Genomic DNA, 20,071 nt, shown 5'->3' with positions numbered 1-20,071 from the left:
ATTATGTAGCTCTTCTAGGTATATGTTATTGACTTAAGTCACTTGCCACTCTGAGAAGAGATGAATAACAAAAAAGTTGGAAAAGTTCAATGTAGATTATATCCTTTAAAAAGTGGATAAAAGGAGTCAAAGTCAAGTAATTGTGCTACTCAGAAAAAGTAATTTTTAGAAATAATATCTTGCCATTAATCAAGGTGAAAATAAATGAAATTTAACATATTTCAAACATACCCAGAATACTGAAAACAACTCAGACCAAACATATAGTTTTGCTTTTTAGCTCATTTATGTCAAATAGACTCACTTACCTGGAAGTTTAAGAAAAGGTTAGGATCTACATTATTCCTCCCCTGGGTAAAAATCACTTAGCTGTCTCTCCTTGAAATGCAAAAACAGCCTAAAAAATAAATAAGTAAGTAAATAAGTAAATAAATAAATAAGGTAACCCCTGTAAATGTCCATGTCTTAAATTCAGATGCAATTACAAAACAGTAAAATATTACAGGATTTAGTATACAAAACTCAGTTCATCTGGAAGTATTACGTCCAAAAGCAGGATGGTATCCCCCCATCCATTTTAAGGAGTAAAATTGAAATTATTTGTTTTAAAACAAAAACAATCAAGGTTTAAAAGAGCCATGCAGATCGTGTCAGCCAGAGCAGAGCACTTTTAGGTGAAAAATAACAAAAACAGCTAACCTTGCCAGAAAGAGCCGCGCACAGCCGCCAGACTGTGCTCCCGACTCGCACATCTGCCGCGGGTCTGTGACCGCGCTGGAGTCGCGCTCGGGTCCCAGGCTGGGGTCTGGAGTGGAAGTGCTGCCCCCCTCTGCAAGGACCGCGTTCAGCGCCGCCACTTAAGGAAAAAAAAAAAAAAAAAAAAAAAATCCAAGGAATGAAATGTTAAAAAAGAAAGAAAGAAAGAAAAAATCCTCGTGTAAGTTCTCCTCGAGGGAAGGAAAGCATCCGCACGCCTCGCAGAGGAGGCAGCGAGGAGCGCCGGCTCCCAGGCAGCCCGCCAGGCGCACCGCGCCGCCCCGGAGGCCGCGCGCCCAGCGCCCGCCGCGCAGCGCCGTCGCCCGCGCCTGCAGCCGCCGCTCCCCCGGGAGGCCGCCGCTCCGTGGGACCGACACGCCGGCCACTGCTGGCGCCGCGCGCGCTACAGCGTGTCGCGCGGGCAGGGACACCTCCCTGCTAGGGACAGGGAGAGGGTGGGCCCTGTCCTGCCGGATGGCACCGCCGCCGCGTTCCCAAGGGCATGAACCCCAACCCTTGCCAGCCTGCTTCTCTCAGTGCTCCCTTTATTCCCAGGAGGCATGGCATGGGGACAGTGAAGGGCCCTACACTGTTCCTGCCTTGAGGAATTTCACTGGAGGACACAAATGTATCAGTTGAAATAAAAGCAGAACGGGCGAGAGGTTCAGGCAAAGAACTCTGGATCGAAGACCAGTGAGAAATGTTCTGGAAAAGGACTGACCCCTGTCTGTTAAATGTGTTAATAATGCTGTCTTCCATTAACTAAGGCAGATTTCTTTCCCAAGAACTTTCATGATTTTATTCCATCTGTCCTTATAATTCAGTAGTGATGGGTGTGTGTGTGTGTGTGTGTGTGTGTGTGTGTACAATTGTTTTCATTTCACTGTCAGGAAAAAAAATAATAAAGTCCAGCGTGGCTTATACAAGGCCTAAGGAAAGACTGATAAGCTACTCAGGCCTGCAGACTGCTGACCCCCATGTGCAGGGACCACCTGCCGGTAACTTAAGTCTGAAGGTTTTCTCTGACTCATTGGCATCAACAAAGTCAGCAGATGTGTAAGAATATTACCACAGAAGTTTAGAGTCTGTTTTCTCTTACTCAAGTTTGCTGTGAGCTTAATGTTGAAGTGGGCTGCCAACTGCCTGGGGCCAAGACTCCAGGACCCCAGCTACAGGCTGAGCTGCCTGCTGCCTTCTTTGGCTTCTGCTCTCTCAGCCCACTTCCGCCTCTGCCCGGCTAATTAATCTATGTCTAAATGGAACTGCAGTTGGCAGGAAGGCAGCAGTGTCAAAGTGGAATAATCACTTGGACCCAAATCTGAGTTGTTTTCCATCCTTGACAACAAATAATGTTACTTCACAGCCTGCAGGCCAAGAGTTGAAATGAGTTTATAATTTGGCTTCCAATCAATCTCTCATTCTCATTCTCGACCACTTAAATTTTCCTTTCTGTCATTTAGCATGCAGGGGACAGCTCCAGAGGCTCAATCACTGGCATGGTCTTTGTTGATATCCTTAATGAATATTCTTTGCCATCCAAGTAAAAAGGGAGGAAATCTACATGATCCAAAACCATACTTGTTTTAATAATGGAAACAAATAGACCGTCAGCTCACACTTCCCTATGATGATTAATAATCTAACTTGTACTTTTCAGTTCGGCAACTTGAAGAAAAGTGTTCATAGTCTTTTCATTTCCACACAGTATAATCCACATTCCTCCAGCGTTGAGAGCTTGGCACTTATAATACCCAACTGCAGGATAAGAGACCCGGGATGGCTCAGCATCTCCCTCTTCTCGTGAAAGAACTAATTAAAACTCTGCTCCTGGGCTCTGGGAAGTGCATATCTCCTTAGTAGTTCCAAGTCTCTTGTGCCTCCAGAAGGGAGTCTTCTCAAGTCAGCAAAGGAAAAGGAAAAATACAGGACGACAGAACCACTGGCAAGCCCCCTTTATAGATCAGGAATGGGAACAGCATTGTGGAAAGTTACAGAAGAGGAACCACGAGCGTGCCTGGGAGAAGGGGTGGTGTTCCACTGGAAACACGACCCGAATAGAAGAAAGGGAAGGGACCTCAACAGTGCCCCTACCATGTGCCACACACCAGCTGCTGCAAGGTGCAGGAACTCATTTGATTCCCACAGTGATGCTGTGGATATGTGCATTAATATTCCCACTTTCACAATCAGGAAGAATGAGGTGTTAAAAAATGTGCCCAGCTAACACATGGTAGAGCCAGGATTTTTCTCACTTTCGAAACCAAACTCTATAAAGAAAGAGAAAAGCAAGTCTTTCCACTCTAGCACATTGCCTTCCATGCAAGTGCTAGTCGTCGTGTGTGGCTCTTGAACAGTGAAGATGGGGTTTGTGGGTGGGGGGAGGATGCATGCACCCAGGCCAGGCAGGTAGCGGGGCAGCATCCAAAGACTGCCACTGAGGCCTTGGGAACATAGCCCTCCAGGGTCCCCTGATCTGTCTTCATAAGAAATCACAGTGAGTCGGGAGTGATGGCACATGCCTGTAGTATCAGTGGCTCAGGAGGCTGAGGCAGGAGGATCACAAGTTCAAAACCAACCTCAGCAAAAGCAAGACAACAAACAACTCAGTGAGACCCCATCTCTAAATAAAATACCAATAGGGCTGGGGATGTGGCTCAGTGGTCGAGTGCCCCTGAGTTCAATCAAAATCACAGTGACAGAAATACACCCTTGGACCTGCCTTTCCGAGTATCAAACAATAAAACAGCAAGAATGTGTTAAAAGTAAGAATCCACTCCAGGAAATAACTATGGTAGGTAGAGCAGATACAGTGTCTCGCTCACAAAATGTCAAGCAGACAGCCCTCAGTGTGCACACGAGTGTCTGGGCTGAGTCCCCTCCCCTATTGTCTGAGTCCAATGTGACCTTGATAGTTTGGCACAGAAAGCGAGGGTTATGGAGGAGCTTACGTGGCTTTGCACAGTTAAGTTATAGTGAGCAGTAGGCAGGTCAAGGCTGGATGTGCACCAGAGTGGCAGGGAGAAATCTATGGAAAAATCACATGCTTGGATTGCAGAAGTTTTCCATCAGGATTCTAAAGGTTGGGAAGTCACCCCACCCAAGGTCACAGAGTTAGGCATAAACTAATCACCAGTCCTCTTGAACTTGGCCAGTTTTTAATCCTGGTACGGGAGGCTACCAAAAATGGTCTACCAAAAAGAATGATCCAAAATGTTGAACAAGAATAATGGAGAGCAGTAATATTTTAACAATCTATTAACCCATTCTAGTCAATGTACACTTAATAAGTGAAAATACTTCCCATTTGAATTTCTAAAAAATCTTCAAAAAGTAGGATTGGTGCAATAGTGTGGAAATACTACTCCCACAGCCTCTAGCTTCCAGGCTTCCTCACTGTTGTCATCTTAAATTCCTACATCTGTCACCCATCTCAACCGTGTGTGATTCCTGAAATGTGGAATCAAGGAGGGAGGTTTAAGAAGACTCCCCCCGTTAGCGTGCCTGAGTCAATGAAATGTACGGAGTCATAAGACAGACGTCTACCCGCTGTGGCTCTCCAGTGAGACTGGCTTTGCGCATGTGCAAAGAATGGGATGGTAACTCTTCTCATTCGTACAGTCCCTTGCATCCTCTGTGTGTTGGTACTGGAAGCCAGAGTCAGAACAGGGTCAGGAACTGTGGCGCCAACTTCTAAAATTATCATCTTTCTCAAGAACACGTCTCAGAAAAGGAAGTGCCCTTGGACTCTACACACGAAAAATGGCATGTTACTGTATTCTTAACAACATTCCTTCCACATTAAATAATTTTACTGCAAATGGCATGTTTTAGGGTACAACTGACTTTAAAAGGCATGAGTCCTTCCCCATAAAGGTTACTCTTCTCTCATTCTGTGAATGATAAACAGGAAAATCTCTGTATCCTGGTCTGGAAGGCACAGATGAAATTGAGAAGATACCCATTTCTTAATCTTAATCCTTTCAGTGGAGTAAGCCCACCCTTATTTTCTTTATTTATCACTCTGATAAATGGAGGTCATCTCAGATGATAAAACTATGTTATTAATTGATTTGAAGTCTCTTTTTAAGTGTATGGATCTTAAAAGAATCAAATATTTTCCTTATACTCTAAAGATTTCACAAGTGCCTTCCAAGCTTGGCTTGGGGACCCCCCAAATGCCTACTTTAAATCATCTTCACAATGTCAACATGGGAAACACTGACAAGATAGCAAACAAAATGACTCATATCACAACTAAAGGTATAAATAATATGTTTTTAGAGCATAAAGAGAGAGTGACTAATTGAGACTGGAAAGGGTCAGAGTTGTAACCAGTTTCTTTTAGAAACTAAATTGTTCTGTTTGCAAGTGGTTTGAGACCAAGAACACAATCTTTGTCCCAAGTCTGTTAAGATACAGACGGCTGACGTACCCCACAAAAGAGAGCGGCCCTCTAGCACGCAGTCTGCAATCCTGGAGTTGCATTCACTTGCAATTGTTCATTATCTTTGACACCTTCTTCCAATAAACCTGGGTTGGTCCTGCCCCTATTAGATACTGCAGTTGCTCGGAGGTGCTCAATACCATCACAGATGTTAACCAGGCATGACCAGTGGTTCAGGGAGATCTGCCACACTTACTCCTGTCCAGAATAAGAGATTTGTCTTTTCCTCTTCAATGGGTAACTATGAGACTGTAGACAAGCCTGTTTATGAGTCTCTAGTTCTGGATATATAAGATAAGGGGGCTGGACTAAATGGGTGATTCTCAGTGAGGGGAGGTGAACCTTGACTGTCTCCCTACCCCCAACCGAGAATCCTTGTGTAAGAGGATAAGTTACAGGTGGGAAGAAGCTGCTGGAATGTGCGATGAGGATGCAAGGCAATCTGACTCAGGCGAGAAAACTAGGAAGAGGCGCTTAAGAGGAACTTAAGCTTCTGAGTATAAAGACTTCCTGGTTAGTTTAAGACTTTGCCAGACTCATTGCTACAGAGTAATCAGACAATCAGAGTGAAACATAGGTTTGTCCACGACTGAGTGTACCTGTCATTGTGACCTTTCAGAGCCGCTGGTGGTTAGGCAAGCACAGCCCCCCACTCAACAAAGGCAAGACACCAAAGAAGATGCAGAGATCAAGAAGGATGCTGGTCTAGGATGCAGGGTGCTAGGCAACAGGGATGGCCCCAAGAGAACAAACTGTACATTCCAACACCCCGCACACCAACACATCAACCCCAACACCCAGAAGCCACGGCACGGAGACAGGGCAGGACTGTGGCTTAGGACATCAGGTCCAGCCCTCGGGTAATTGTGTGACCTTGGGCAACTTACTTGCAAAATAAAAGTTGGAACAGATCATTTTCCAAGTTACCTTCTAGGACAGAAACTGCACTTACTTTTTTATCATCCTATATAAACTCTATCTGCTACTGTAATTCTCATAGCATCTTTAAGATCAGTGTATACATCTCCATTACCAGCTTCGGTTTTAAACTGCTGCATTCCCAGGTTTCTCCGGCAAAGAACACTCAGGACAATTGCCCAGAACACAAGTTTGAGGTGCAGAGTGGGTCAACTTCATTTTCTCTGGCTTCTTTATGATTCCCTCTGGCTAAATTCTACCCTCTACCTGCTGCCAAGTCTCTGTGCTCCTGGCACCAACGCTTGATCTGTAGTATTCATAGGGCTGGTGACACTGTGATAGATGAAGGAATTAAATCTTTCACCAAACTTGAACAGGCATTTTATTTTGAATGGCCATTTTCATCTTCTTTCTTCCCAGATGCAGGAATGTCAATACTTGAGAGAGACTCTGATGATGGTAAAAAGTCACTGCAAAAATGGACTTGCCTCCCAAATGATCTCTCATTATCTTGCAAAAGTATTGCTTTTTGCTGTATCAATTTTTTAGCTTATTTCATGTTGCGCCCCAACTGCAAGGGAATTGAGAACATACTGTCCATATTTTTGAAAAAAAAAAAAAACTGTGACATTAACAGAATAAATATTTTACTATGAAAATGAAAAACTGGTGTAAATATTTATATAATTGAATTTATTCAATCAATCCAATATAGTGGGGGTAGAAGGAGTGCCTGGACCACATGCATGCCAGGGAGACAATTTGAATATTAAGATCCAAACAAATAAAAACCAGTAATGTTCACAGACATCATTAAAAAATCTATTTGTAAAGAATGTAAGTGGGTATTGACCTCAGGGAAAACAAATTGTGTATAGTAGATAGTGATAAAATTATAAATAAGAGCAAGAAACAGATGTTTAATCAAAAAATTATTCACTAAAATATGTTTATATTCCATATCATATCCAGGTAAGCAAAATAGGATGAAGAGTGAACAAAGAAAAAACATGTGAGTACTCAGAAAAAAAAAAAAAAAAAAAAAAGAATGAACTCCTGGAACACATATTGGCATGAAATATTGCTATGCTGAGAGAAGGAAGCCCAACAAATAGAGTGCATATTGTATGATCCCATTTATGTGAAAGTCCACAGGTCAGTATGTCCCTGAATATGGGTTGGGGTGGGAGAGGCCACAAGGGACCTGGGCGGGCCAGTGAGATTTCCAAGGGCACATGAAAACTTTTCTGGAGATGTATTGTGCACATTATCTTGATTCTGACAACAGTTTCAGGTTACACTTAAAACAAAACTAATCAAATCGTGTAACTTAAATATTACATGTGGTTTTATTATATATCAACTATACTTCCATAAAGTGATAAGAATATTGAAAGACAATTGTAGAAAAAAGATCTAAAGGCAAGTAGTTAAATTTGTGAGCAATCGAGATAACTGTTGGATGTAAAACTAGAAAAAAGTCATACTAGACAAGTAAGAGACTACTGAATAAAGGTTTCTGATTTTTAGAAAGTCTAAGTGACAAATATTGTGCCTACAAAATATGACCCCCCCAAATTACAGTTCTCATTTTCTTAAAATTTTAATAGAATAGTAGTAACTACCCTTAGAGGACTAAAAACAATAACTAGCTAGCATTTCTTGAGCCCTTGCTAAAAGGCAGGCCCCAATCTAGTGGATTATTCCATATGATCTTCACCTAAGGATTCTAAGGTGTGTGAGGGTATGCTCCATTTTACAGATGAAGATACCAAAGTTCAGAGAGGTTACATCACTTGGTTAGGGTCATACACCATACCCAGTGGTCTGATTTCAGAGTTGAATTCTTGAAATTAAATTTCTCACCTCTATTAGACAAACAGAGTTCTGGGAAGCTGGGGATTGGGGATGGGGATGCAACTCAGTGGTAGAGCAGTTGTCCAGTCATATGCAAATCTCGGGGTTCAATCCCCAGCACCACAGGGTGAGGAGAGGGGGAGGGAGGATACTGGGATGATGCTGTATGTTATGACTTGCTGACTCATGCCTCTGATAGCTTAAGAAGACTCTTGGTGCATTAAATAACCACCAACTACACTTCTACATCTGAAAGTTAATCTTTTGCATGATAGCAGATGAAAAGTCAGTAGTAGAGCAGTAAAGGAAGGCAGGGTGAACTATAAGCAAGGTGTAGTGGAAAACCAATGGCCAGGAATCCACAGGATTAGTTTGGGTCACGTCCATACTGATGGCTATAAACTTGGGCAAGCCACTTCTCCTCCTCAGATCTGTTTTCTCTTTGGTAAAGTTAAGGGTTTGGACTAATGAACCTTCCCCCCACACACACACATTTTTTTATTGGTTGGACTGGTGGACTTCTAAGACTCCTTCTAGCTCTGTGACTCTGCCAGTTTTCTTTGGGGAATGCATTTGTAACTTGGGTCAAAAATTTCCTAGGAATTCCAGTTTTGAAGTTTCCTCCATCCCCTGAAACACCCGGACCCCTCCCACACATAGCAGGATCCCTCATTATTTACTAAAGGTATCTGCTCACAGTTTCCCAAAGGAAGGTCAAAGGGGGAGGGCCCCCTCACCCAGGGAGTGCTGCATGCCCCTGTGCACCCTACCCATCTTTTAACAGTTGGACCCACTCAAGAGTGGACCTGGGCTTTCGGTGGATGAAGAGAAGGCCTCCACCACCCAGCAGTTCATCCCATTTTCCCCGTGGCAGCCCCTGACACCTGAGACTGTCGAGGTACTTAGCATGCTGTAGCCAGGTTGCCAGATTCCATGTGTTCTCACTCCTGTTGGGGCCCTAAAGTGGCTATTCTCTCTTTGCACTAAAAACACATCATTTTCTCTTTTTAAGTGGATAGATTCTGTGACCCTTTGGGGAGACATAAAAAAAATAAGAGCCACTAAATAAGGCAATTTAAAACATCCTGGCACCTAGAAAACCTTCCTGTTATCACAAAAGAAAGGAAAGAAGGAAAGGCAGCTGGAAGAGACAGTGCAGTTGACAGGGAGCTTGCTATCTTTAAGAACAACTTCGCTCATGAATTTTCATCTCCCTATTTTGGGGTTTTAGCCGAATTGAAAATTATTTCTGGGAAAAGCATTTCTTATGTGTGATAACTACTCTCACAATGCACTGGTGAGGCAAACTCTTAAAATTACAAGGCATAGAAGGTCTATTTTTCTGTAACTCTACCTCTATATCTGTTCTGCACTTTTATCCCATATTTTATGCACCCTTCTATTTTCATAAACACCCTGTCTATCTCAGAACATATAACTCATGTTTTAACTTTCTTTTTACTGACTCATTTAACAATCATTACATTATCATAGCCACAAAATTAAAATAAAGATCACCCCATTCTGACATAAAACCAGAGATTTATAAAATTTGCTTCCAACCTTTGTCATCACAGAGACATAGGTTTTATGGGCTGTGTTCTCAATAAGCAAACTATTTTCAAATTTTTTTCTTGACTTCTCCATATGTCTACTTAGTCTATGAATCTGTCATTTCAAATGGAGCAATATTCTATGGAACTGCTAAAACACAGTTTAATTAGCCCTCTTTCAGCTAGTTGTTTCCATACATTATTATAACCCAGTAACACATTTTTAAATAAATAAATTTTGTTTATCCTTTTTGAGCTATTTTCCTAGGTCATGATCTAAAAGATCCAGACAAACTTTAAAAACCATCATCAGCTCTGTGACTTTTATTACAAATTGCCAGGTGGCTCTCCCCAAGGCACTATGACAATTTGCAATGTCACTAGTAAAATATGAGCCTAACTTTTTCTTCATACTCACTTTACACTGGGATTTATTTATTTTGGGGTGATTCCAAAAGAATGATGAGAAGTCTTTGCGGCAATCATGTGTTTTCATAATACTCTTTCTGCCTCGTCTGAAGAATATGTATTGATCACCAATTACCAGAGGCTTCCTATGCCTGCTAACACATACAGTGCTACCGACTGCTTCATAGAGTCAATACTATAAATTCTGTTTCTACCAAGGAAACCAAGACTCACATGGTCAAAGATTCCAAAGCTAAGATGGGATGTCATCAGAATTCAATCTGTCTACTTCCCGTGGATTTTACATTACACCCACCTGCCTCAACCTTAAGGATCTTGCCAGTTTCCTTTTGTTTCTGTTTCTTTTCCCCGCCCCCACTTTTTTTTTGTACTGGGGACTGAACCTTAGGGCACTTTACCACTGAGCACATTCCCAGTCCTTCATATATATATATATATATATATATATATATATATATATATATATATTAATTAAATATATATATGTATATATATTTAATTTAGACACAGGGTCTCTCTGAGTTGCTTAGGGCCTTACTACGTTATTGAGGCTGCCTTTGAATTCACAATCCTCCAGCTTCAGGGAGCTGGGATTACAACCCTCCAGCTTCAGGGAGCCACTGGGATTACAGATGTGCACCACGTGCCTGACAGGTTTAGTTGTTTTTGGTTTTTTTTGTTTTTTTTTCTAGCTTTCCTATTTAAGAATATAGAAATACGTGGGTAAGTCAAGAGTTTTCACCTTAAAGGTGCCACTCAAGGAACTTGTACAGATGTTTACACTTGTATAATCACCACATGGATTAAGACACAGAATCTTCTATTAGTTTAGGGTCTTTTCATCCCTTTTTTTGTTTTTAAATAGATTGGTTTTGGCTTCTTATTTTATATAGGGTCCAGCACTGAAGTTATTCAGATAGGTGCCTAGTGAACTCTGATCACAGAGTTCTGAAATTGGAAGTGACCTCAAAGCTCTCAGACTTACAGTTGTGAAACTGAAGCCAAGAAGGAAGGTGACTGCCAACCTCTGACCAGCCAGGGCAGTTTCTGCCAGCCCTTGCAGCCCTTGCTGCCTGCTGCCTGGTTACCCTCCTCTCCTGATGTGAGAGATGCAGACTGACAAAGAAGGCTGGGCATAAGTGGGGACAGAGCCACCCCCTAAGGATTTTATAATTGCTATTTTCATCTTAGAGTCTTGAAGTACCCAAAGGGTCCAACTGGTGGAGAACTGCTTATTAAGATGACCTTAAAAAAAAAAACCATTTTTTTACATTAAATAACACTTATAAATCAGATGCCCTTTAGAGTAGATTACTTGAGAGGACAGACACTTACTCCAATAATGTTCCATCATTTGTGACTTCTTTTGACCCCTTCTTTGAGATTAACCTTTGGCGCTAATTTTAGTCAAACAAACCAATTTAATTTGTTAAAAATATAAAATTAGCATGGATAGAATAAATAGCAGATGGGTGCCTTTCAAAATCACTAGAAAGAAAACAAAAATATAATCTACATAAGAAAAGAAACAGAGAACAGCACCCTGTCCACCCTCCCTAATGCCCTCTTTCTTTCTTCTCTCTCCCTCTGCTTCCCAACCCTTTTCCCTTCCTTAATGGTTTCTTCTGTACTTTCAGGTTTTCTTTTTCTTTCTTTTCTTTTCTTTTTTTTAAATAAAGTTTTCACACATTAAACAAATGTGATACTTATCTTCCTGTGGCTGACTTTTTCACTTAACATGATGACCTCCAGTGCCATCTATTTTTCTGCAATAAATGACATGATTCCATTCTTCTTTATGGGTAAATAATATTCCCTTGTGTATACATTTCATATTTTGTCTATCAATTCAGCTGCTGATGGGCATCTAGGTTAGTTCCAAACCAGAGCTATTGTGAATAGTGCAGCAACACACGGACACGTAGATGTCTCTCTGACATGCTGATATCATTTCTTTTGAACATATACACAGAAGGGGGAGAGTTGAATCATATAGAAACTCTAGTTGTAGTTTTTTGAGGAACCTTCATATGGCTTTCCATAAGGAATATACTAGTTTATTTTGATGTATATGTTTTGTCATATTAGGCTATCTTCAAGTAAAACTGCACTGATTAATGCTAACATGTCATTTATTTAATACCTTAAAGGAAGAATTATAAATAAGCAAAAGAAGGTCTTAAAAGTCATCATATTCCTAATAGAATTAAAATGAAATTTGTACTCATTTCAAGTCACTTATGGTCAGGAAATAATCAGCAAGTTCTATATCTCTGCAAAACATATCCTCTAATAACTATAATGCAGAGGACACGAGCTGTGATCACTAAGGTTACTATGCACAGCTCTAAATGAACTTCAGGAATCCCAGTGTCGAATATCCCATTTTCCTGGAAACCATAATCCAGAGAGCTGAAATGACTTGCCCAAATTCTTTGCTAGCACTTTTTTCCTGGCACACCTGCACTGGAGACTGTTTTCTAAATTCTTCCCTCCTGTCAACACCTCATCCTATGATCATCACCCCCATCTGTTGCCTTCCATACTGAACTCTTGACCTCCAAATGAGAACAGGAATTTTTAATAGCATGGAGGGCAGGTGACTGAGTCATCCCTCATCAAACTGCCAAGCTACCTGATGGGGCCACAGTCCCTGCCTGGGCTCACTGATCACTTCCCCCCTCTCCACTTTGGAAGACCCTCAGCTCCCAGAAATCCACACAGGGAAAGAGCATGGGATTAGGCTGATCCAACTTGAGCCTGAGTCAGGTAGGGAAGGTGCTGAGGAGACAGGGAATGGGCACTCTAGGCCGGGGGAACCCATGGAGCAAAGCACAACATGAGGAGCACGGCAGGCAAGCTGAACATGGTTGGAGTCTCAGAAGCCTGTGCGGAAGCAGAAGTGAGTGAACAGGGAAGGCTCCACTGAGCGAAGGAACCACGTCCAAAAGCCAGTGGAGCCTCAAAGGCATTTAGGAGAGAAGCTGAAATGGCCACATCTGTGTCATTTTCAAATGCTCATCCTGGGTCCATGGTGAGGTCTGGGCTGCAGAGGTCAAGACTGAAGATGTAGAAACAACCAGAAGGATCCAGCAGTTAAGTAAGAAGGCCTGAAGGCCTGAACTGAGGGGCTGGTGTCAGATGAGAGCCAAGGTCAAGAACATACTCTAAGCAGGGAACCAGGGCTTGGCGGCCATGTTCACAGGGACCAAGGAGAGGGAGAAGTCAATGGAGTCTTTCCAAAGTCTAACGTTCTTTTTTTTTTCAAAGACATTTTTTGAATCATTAAACACATTCACATCACAATAATAAAATGGCCCTGTTCTTGGACTTTGAATTTCAAGGAATACTAGCCAAATATTGACACTACAAAGGAAAGCAGAGGTCAATGAGGTCACTTGAGAGAAATATCACAGATATTTTGACCATCTGTAGTATAATGTGGTGGACACAGAACAAGAGGAACTTGGGTTCAAGTTCTAGTCTGGCTACTTGAAACCTTGGGCAAGTTATCTCTTTCAGTCTCAGTTCTCTTGTTTCCAAGATGAGGAGCATAAAGTTACCACTATAGTTTGGATGTTGAAGGTTCATATGTTATAGGGCTCAGTTAAGGATGGAGCTACTGGGAAGAGATGAAACCTTTAGAAATGGGGTCACTGAGGGTGTGCCCTTGTTTTGAATGCTCTACCATGCACTCCTGCCATGATGTGCTGCCTCACCACAGGTCCAAAGCAATGGGGCCAATGAACCAGGGACTGAAACCTCAAAAACTGTGAGCTAAAATAAAACTTTTCTCATAATAAGTTGATTTTCTCAGGTATTTGTTATAGTGACAGAAAGCTGACTAATACAAGGACCTACTTGAAGAAGCTAATCAGGAGGTTGACATAAAGAGAAAGTTCAAAACTCAATATCTGACATACCATAAATAAGTACTATTATCATATAATTTGGAAGACTTCCTATGGCTGCAAAAGAATATATATTTTTTTAATTTTAAAATAATACCTTTAATTTTTAAGACACCCTGAATTGAGTAGTAGGCAAGAAGAAAGTAATACCCTGGGAGGTAACAACAGATTTAAAGCTCCTTCTCAGATCCAACCTGGGTCATTGAAGATGTAAAGGTCCTAAGTCACTCATTCTCACACCCAGAATCTATCAGAAGAATGTTGGGAAGGAAAAGCTTCAAAGGTGATTTATCAAGGTAACAGAAGAATCTGTAAGGCAAAAGCAAGAACATTATCTGTTTTGTATTCTGAATAAATAAACAGAGAAATTTAAAACTTTTAAAAGGTGGTAAAAATTCTGTGAAAAGATCCAGGCCATTACTAGTTTTTACAGAAATAATAAGAGGACAACTAGTTTAAGTTCTAGGAAAACTTAATAGATAAAGAAATGAATAAAGAAGCCATTGCTGTATTTAAGTCAGTGACAACTGATAAGTTTCATCCTAGGATTCTTAAGAAAGTCAGCAGATGCAATAACAAAACTTGTACCTGCAGTTTTGCAGGGGTGAGGTCAGTGGTGTGCAGACGAATGTTTAGCAACCAGCTCACCAGGAAAAAAATACACGCACATCTACAACTAGGTTCACAGATACATTATAAAGGAATCTGCAGCAAATAATCTACAAATAATAAAAGATACAATATCTTTATCATAAATTCCTTATAGTAGTGGCTTAGTTCATTTCTGCCAAATCCCAGATCTATAGGAAACATGTGGTTGAAATTGATGAACTACAGTTCCATCACAGATACTTGCTCGTCTTCACTGTTGAGAGTAAAATAACTTATTCACTCAAGATGGCAAGACTGACTTTGCTAGGTCAGATAATTGTTTGTGAATACTAGAAGAATCATTTATACATTTTTATTGCTGCTCATGAGGTAATGCTACAAATAGGAGGCACCATTCACTTTAATCTTTAATTTTCTTCATCGTTTTCTTAAGTCTAGACAACAAAACAGTCAATCAAGCCCTGACGTAAAGTCAATATTCCCATGAAGTAAATAGTCCATTGTGGCCAATTTGAAGATGCAGCATGAACACCACTAAAGTTTGCAAGAAACACACAGCAGCACAGCCATAGCAGGACTTCCACTATGAAGACACAATGCACTTCGCTCCTTCTCAGTGCTTTGTCCAGATCATTGATACAGATGTGCCCCTATTTGCTGACCTTGACAAAACATTGCTGTTAATTATTGTTCAGGGGTCATAAATATCCATGTTTGGACACTGAGATATCTGTAATTCGATTTTCTTTAACATTGACTGCACTTCTAACAAATGGGCCGTACTTGAACCAGCTCTTAAAGGTTTGTAAGAAACAATTACTGAATTTTCACAAATTTCATAAGCTTCATAATAGTTGATTACAAATATTATTTAAAATAAATCATACATGCTTATAATTAAATTATACTTCAAAACATTAAATATTCAAGATTCATCACTCCTATTCATGTTACTACATTTTATTACTATTGATGTCCCTGAAGTTATTCAAATTAGTAACATATAAGTTTAGGTGGGGTATAAATAAAGTTAAAGTTCTTCAAGTCCTTGAATTGCCCAGAAGGGGCTACAAGTTTATACTAGTCTTTAAAATATCAAAGATGAATATTGTGGACAAAATGGAATGAATAACTAGCAAGCAATATGGGGGAGGGAAAAAATGAACAAGAATAGGTGAGACAAGCAAAAATTAAATAGTAAAACATTAGATTAAAACCCAAATCAGGGGTTGGGGTTGTAGTCAGTGGCAGAACCCTTACTCAGCATATATGTGAGACACTGGGTTCGATCCTCAGCATCACATAAAAATAAATAAATAAAATAAAGGTATTGTGTCCATCTACAACTAGAAAATTTTTTTTAAAAAAACCCCAAATCAGTAATCTTATTACAGGCAAACAGGGAGATATTCCAGTTACAAGACAAGACTGACACACTAGATAAAACAATAAAATATAACTATGCTGCTTTTAAGATACATAGTTCAAACACATTGATACAGAGTGTTTGTGGAAAAAAAAAAAGATAAACCATGCATATACTAACCAAAAAGGAATCTGGGAGAATTATATTTATTAAAATGGACTTTAAGAGAAAAAACATTGTCATAAGGCTAATATAACAATGCTGAATTTGCATGAATCTAAAAACATAGCCTTGAAATAGATAAGGCAAAAGGAAAAGAACTAAAGGGAGAAATAATTATAATTAATAACATGGCCATAGATATTTCAAGACTCCTCTCCCTGGAGCTAATAGAGTAAACAGGAAAATCTGTGAAGATAGAGAAGTTTTGAACAAAATGTCTAACCTTATACTTTCAACCTTTCTGTACATCCTTAATTTAGGAAGTATCTCTATTAAGCAACATAAAGGTGACCTGTCACATTTTAAAAACTGATCATATGATTAATGTTCACGAACACTTTGCCCTACGACTGTAAAATATGCATTATTTTCAAGAATAAAAATGATGTTTACATCCATTGGCTATATGCAGGGTCAGAAATCAGGTCCCCACACATCACTAAAGATTGAATTTTATATAGAGTGGGTTCACTGAACTCAGTAAAATTAAGCCAGAAATCAATAACAGAAAGATAACTGGAAATCCTCAGGAGTTGGGTATTAACCAATGAACTTTTAAATAATTCATGAATCAAAAACTACTTAGAACTTAATGATAATAAAAACAAATCCTTCCAGAAGACACCTCTAAGTTAAGAAAGGTGTTTTCCTCCACTCACTGCAAGTGCTGAAAACCTCTATTCTCCTTCCTGAAATACGCTTCTCCCTTGTTAATGCCTGGTTCTAGGCCTAGGAAGTCATTTGAGGCAAATGGTTAAATAATTAGGATCTGAGCTCTGGGCAGCTGCTCTGTAGGACACAAGAATCTTCCATTTTCCAGTGAGAGACAGCATGGTATTATGTGCTTCAGGGTCTTCCTCTTTCCTTGCAGGGCCTAGCTGCAGGAAGCCCACCCACCCCAGACTATTTGGACTGCCTCCTTAACAGTGCAGACCCCTGAGGTTCCATATTCTGTTCCTCTGTCACCTGTAGTTCCTGATGGTCCTTATTCTGGAGGACTATTATGTCAACCTTTGCCTGGTGAAGAGACCCACTCTGAGGTTTGAGATCACACACATAAAACCCACAACAATATTCTAGATTACAAACAACATGTATTTACCACAAGTGAACATCTCCTCAAGCTACAGCCTTCTACTGAATGCACAGACGTTTTATGTATTTCCTGTAGTTCAGGTAAATCACAAAGTATTCAGAATATTATTACAAATATACTACTCAAAAATAATGTTGCTTTCCAACAGCAACAGTATATGAATTGGAGTAATGAACGCTAACTGCTATAATACATCCCCCAAGATCTCAGGGCTTCAAAACAACTAAGATTTTGCTCTGTTTGAACCACAGTCCAACATCAGTGAACAGAGTCTCCTCCAAATGATGCCTCTGGGAATCGGGCTGCTTTCATCTTGTGTTTATACCATCTTCTAGCTTCAGTGCCACCTGGTGTCATCCAGTCAGAAGCAGAAGAGCACAAAAAGAAATCCCGTCAAAATGCTCAATCATCTCTGCTTTGTGTTACATTGGCCAGAAATAGTCACATAAACCCACATGCAAAGCGAGGCTGGGAAACACAGTCTGCCCTCCAAACCCAAGGTTCCACATCTGTGGATTCTACCAGGGGTGGACCAAAACTATTTGGGAAAATAAGTTATATTACCGCTGCCATGAACTACGTAGCTAGGTATATGGAGGTTATACCTGTACTGAATACATACAGACAATTCCATCATTCCCTACATATTATAGTATAATGATGATTTACAAAGCATTTGTGTTGTATTCAGTATTATAAGTCATCTAAACACAGTCAGACGTACATAGGCAGGTACATGCAAATACTACTACATTTTTACATGAGACTTGGGCATTTGTGGATTCAGGTAACCATGGAGGGTTCTGGAATTAATCCGCAGCAGAAACTAAAGGATGACTATGTGGTCTTCCAAGTGATCAGGAGGGGAGTGAAATGGTCTGTTCAATAAACCACACAGTCTCTATCTCAAGTAGATATCAAACTTCGCAGTCTATTAAGGAGGAAGGAAAGAAAGAAAGTAGCATTTACTGATTTGGGGTACCAAATTTAATGCTAAGAACTTTACACATGCTGTTTTTATAGGAAGAAAAGTTACGAAGCAGACATCATTATCCCCATTATAAATACACACGAAGGAACTGAAGCATACAGACAGTAAGCAGATAATGTGCCAGCAGGAGCTGAACCCAGGAATATCTCACCCCAAGAACTGCGTTTCTACCTTTGTCCTCTCTGTTCTCAAGGTGTGGCCCACAACCTACTTGAATCAGAGGCATTTGAGGGGCCTCTTCAGATTGTAGGTCCCTGAGTCCCATGTCACACTTACTGAATAAGAAGGTTCCAGTCTCTCCAGCACCGCAAAAAAAAAAAAAAAGAAGAAGAAGAAGAAGAAGGTTCCAGGACTAGAACAGAGGAAGCAGCACTTTTAATAAATTTCCAGGGTGCCTCTCTACTACACAAGGTCATGTATAGTAGAATATGGAATACAAGAGTGAAATTCCAAATAATCCCTTTAAATACACTAGAAGATGTAGGGAGAAGATGTAAGATTCCCCAGGCTTAAAAGAGGATATTCTGTGGCAAATTCAAAATCCTACGCAACAAGGAGTTAGAGGCATGAACACTAGTCCTAAACCCATTAACCTCCTGCATAACCTGGGGAAAGTCACCAAACCTCACTGAATCCCATCTAGAGAAAGACTGCCTTTGCTCTACTGTAAAATGTTGGAATCAGGTTGATTTTTTTTTTCAGCATAGAGGATTGATTTAAAGACTTTTTTAAAAATCTTTTTTTTTAAAGATTTAAGTATCTCTAAACTGAAACAATATAACAAATAACAGAATGAAGAAAGTAACTGCATTTCAAATAATAGCTAATCCCAGCAAGAGTTTTTGGTAGCTATATACAAGTGTTTTCTAAAATTTATGTGAAAACACAAAGGAGCTAGAATAGCCAAAAGCAATTTTGAAAAAGAAGAATAAAGTTAGAGGAATCACAATACCCAAATTTAAGACTATCTAACTACAGTAATCAAGACAGTGTGGTATTGGCAGAGGGAGAGACACAAAGATCAATGGAACAAAGTAAAGACCTAGAAATCACTGCGCCAAGATGGTCCGCAAATGTTTTTTAATTGTTTGCTCTATTTCGTTATGCATGACAGCAGAATGCCTTTTGTTCATTGTACACAAATAGAGTACAACTTCATTTCTCTGGTTGTACATGATGTAGAGTCACACCGGTGGTTCCTGTAATCATACAGGTACATAGGGTAGTGATGTATGTCTCATTCCACCATCTCTCCTTCCCCAAGCCCCCTCCTCTCCCCTCATTTCCCCTACACAATCCAATGTTCCTCCATTCTTCCCTTAGCCCCTCTCCACCCCCATTATGTATCAACATCCACTCATCAGAGAAAACATTCTGACCGGCAAATTTTTAACAAAAATACAAACACAGCTGAATGAAAGGAGGGTACTGTTTTCAACAAATGGTGCTGGAATAACTGGGTATCCATAAGTTTTTTTTTTTTTTTTTTAAAGAAGTTCCAATTGAAACCTCACACCTTCAACAAAAATTATATTTTGCTAAGGTAAAAATAGAAAACTTTCAGGAAAAAAAGCAGGAGAAAGTCTTTGTGACTTAGGGCTAGGCAAAGACATCTTAGCCATGACAGCGAAAGCATGATGTATGACATTTTAAAAATCCAATAAACTAAGAACGTGTTCCACAAAGATTCTGTGAATAGGATGAAAAGACAAAGCAACAGAAGAGAGGAATAGATCTGCAAATTACATATTTGACAAAGGACTTAGAAGATACAAAGAACTTTCTAAATTCAATGGTGAAACAATCCAATTTTTAAAGTAGGCAAAAGACTTGACCAGACCTTTCCTAGAGAGAATAGGGATGGTAAAGAAGCAGACCAAGAGATGTTCACTATCTGGTCTTAGGGAAGGCAAGGA

General features: G+C 40.2%; 1 protein-coding gene across 4 annotated transcripts in view; it reads right to left on the bottom strand.

Annotated features, from left to right (window-relative positions):
- Window positions 1–20,071, bottom strand: part of Csgalnact1 (chondroitin sulfate N-acetylgalactosaminyltransferase 1) — a 309,579-nt gene that overhangs the window by 176,257 nt on the left and 113,251 nt on the right. For 3 of the 4 annotated variants that reach the window (XM_047550840.1, XM_047550841.1, XM_047550839.1), the window contains 2 exons: window positions 700–856; window positions 309–397 (listed from right to left, as the gene is read on the bottom strand). The exons of the other annotated variant lie outside the window; for it this stretch is intronic. The gene's annotated coding sequence lies outside the window, so the exon portion shown is untranslated. The remainder of the gene's footprint in view (window positions 1–308; window positions 398–699; window positions 857–20,071) is intronic. 4 annotated transcript variants of the gene reach the window in all.

This window comes from Sciurus carolinensis, chromosome 4 (assembly GCF_902686445.1).
Source record: "Sciurus carolinensis chromosome 4, mSciCar1.2, whole genome shotgun sequence".
Lineage (NCBI taxonomy): Eukaryota > Metazoa > Chordata > Mammalia > Rodentia > Sciuridae > Sciurus > Sciurus carolinensis.
This window is presented reverse-complemented; position numbering and strand designations above follow the sequence as displayed.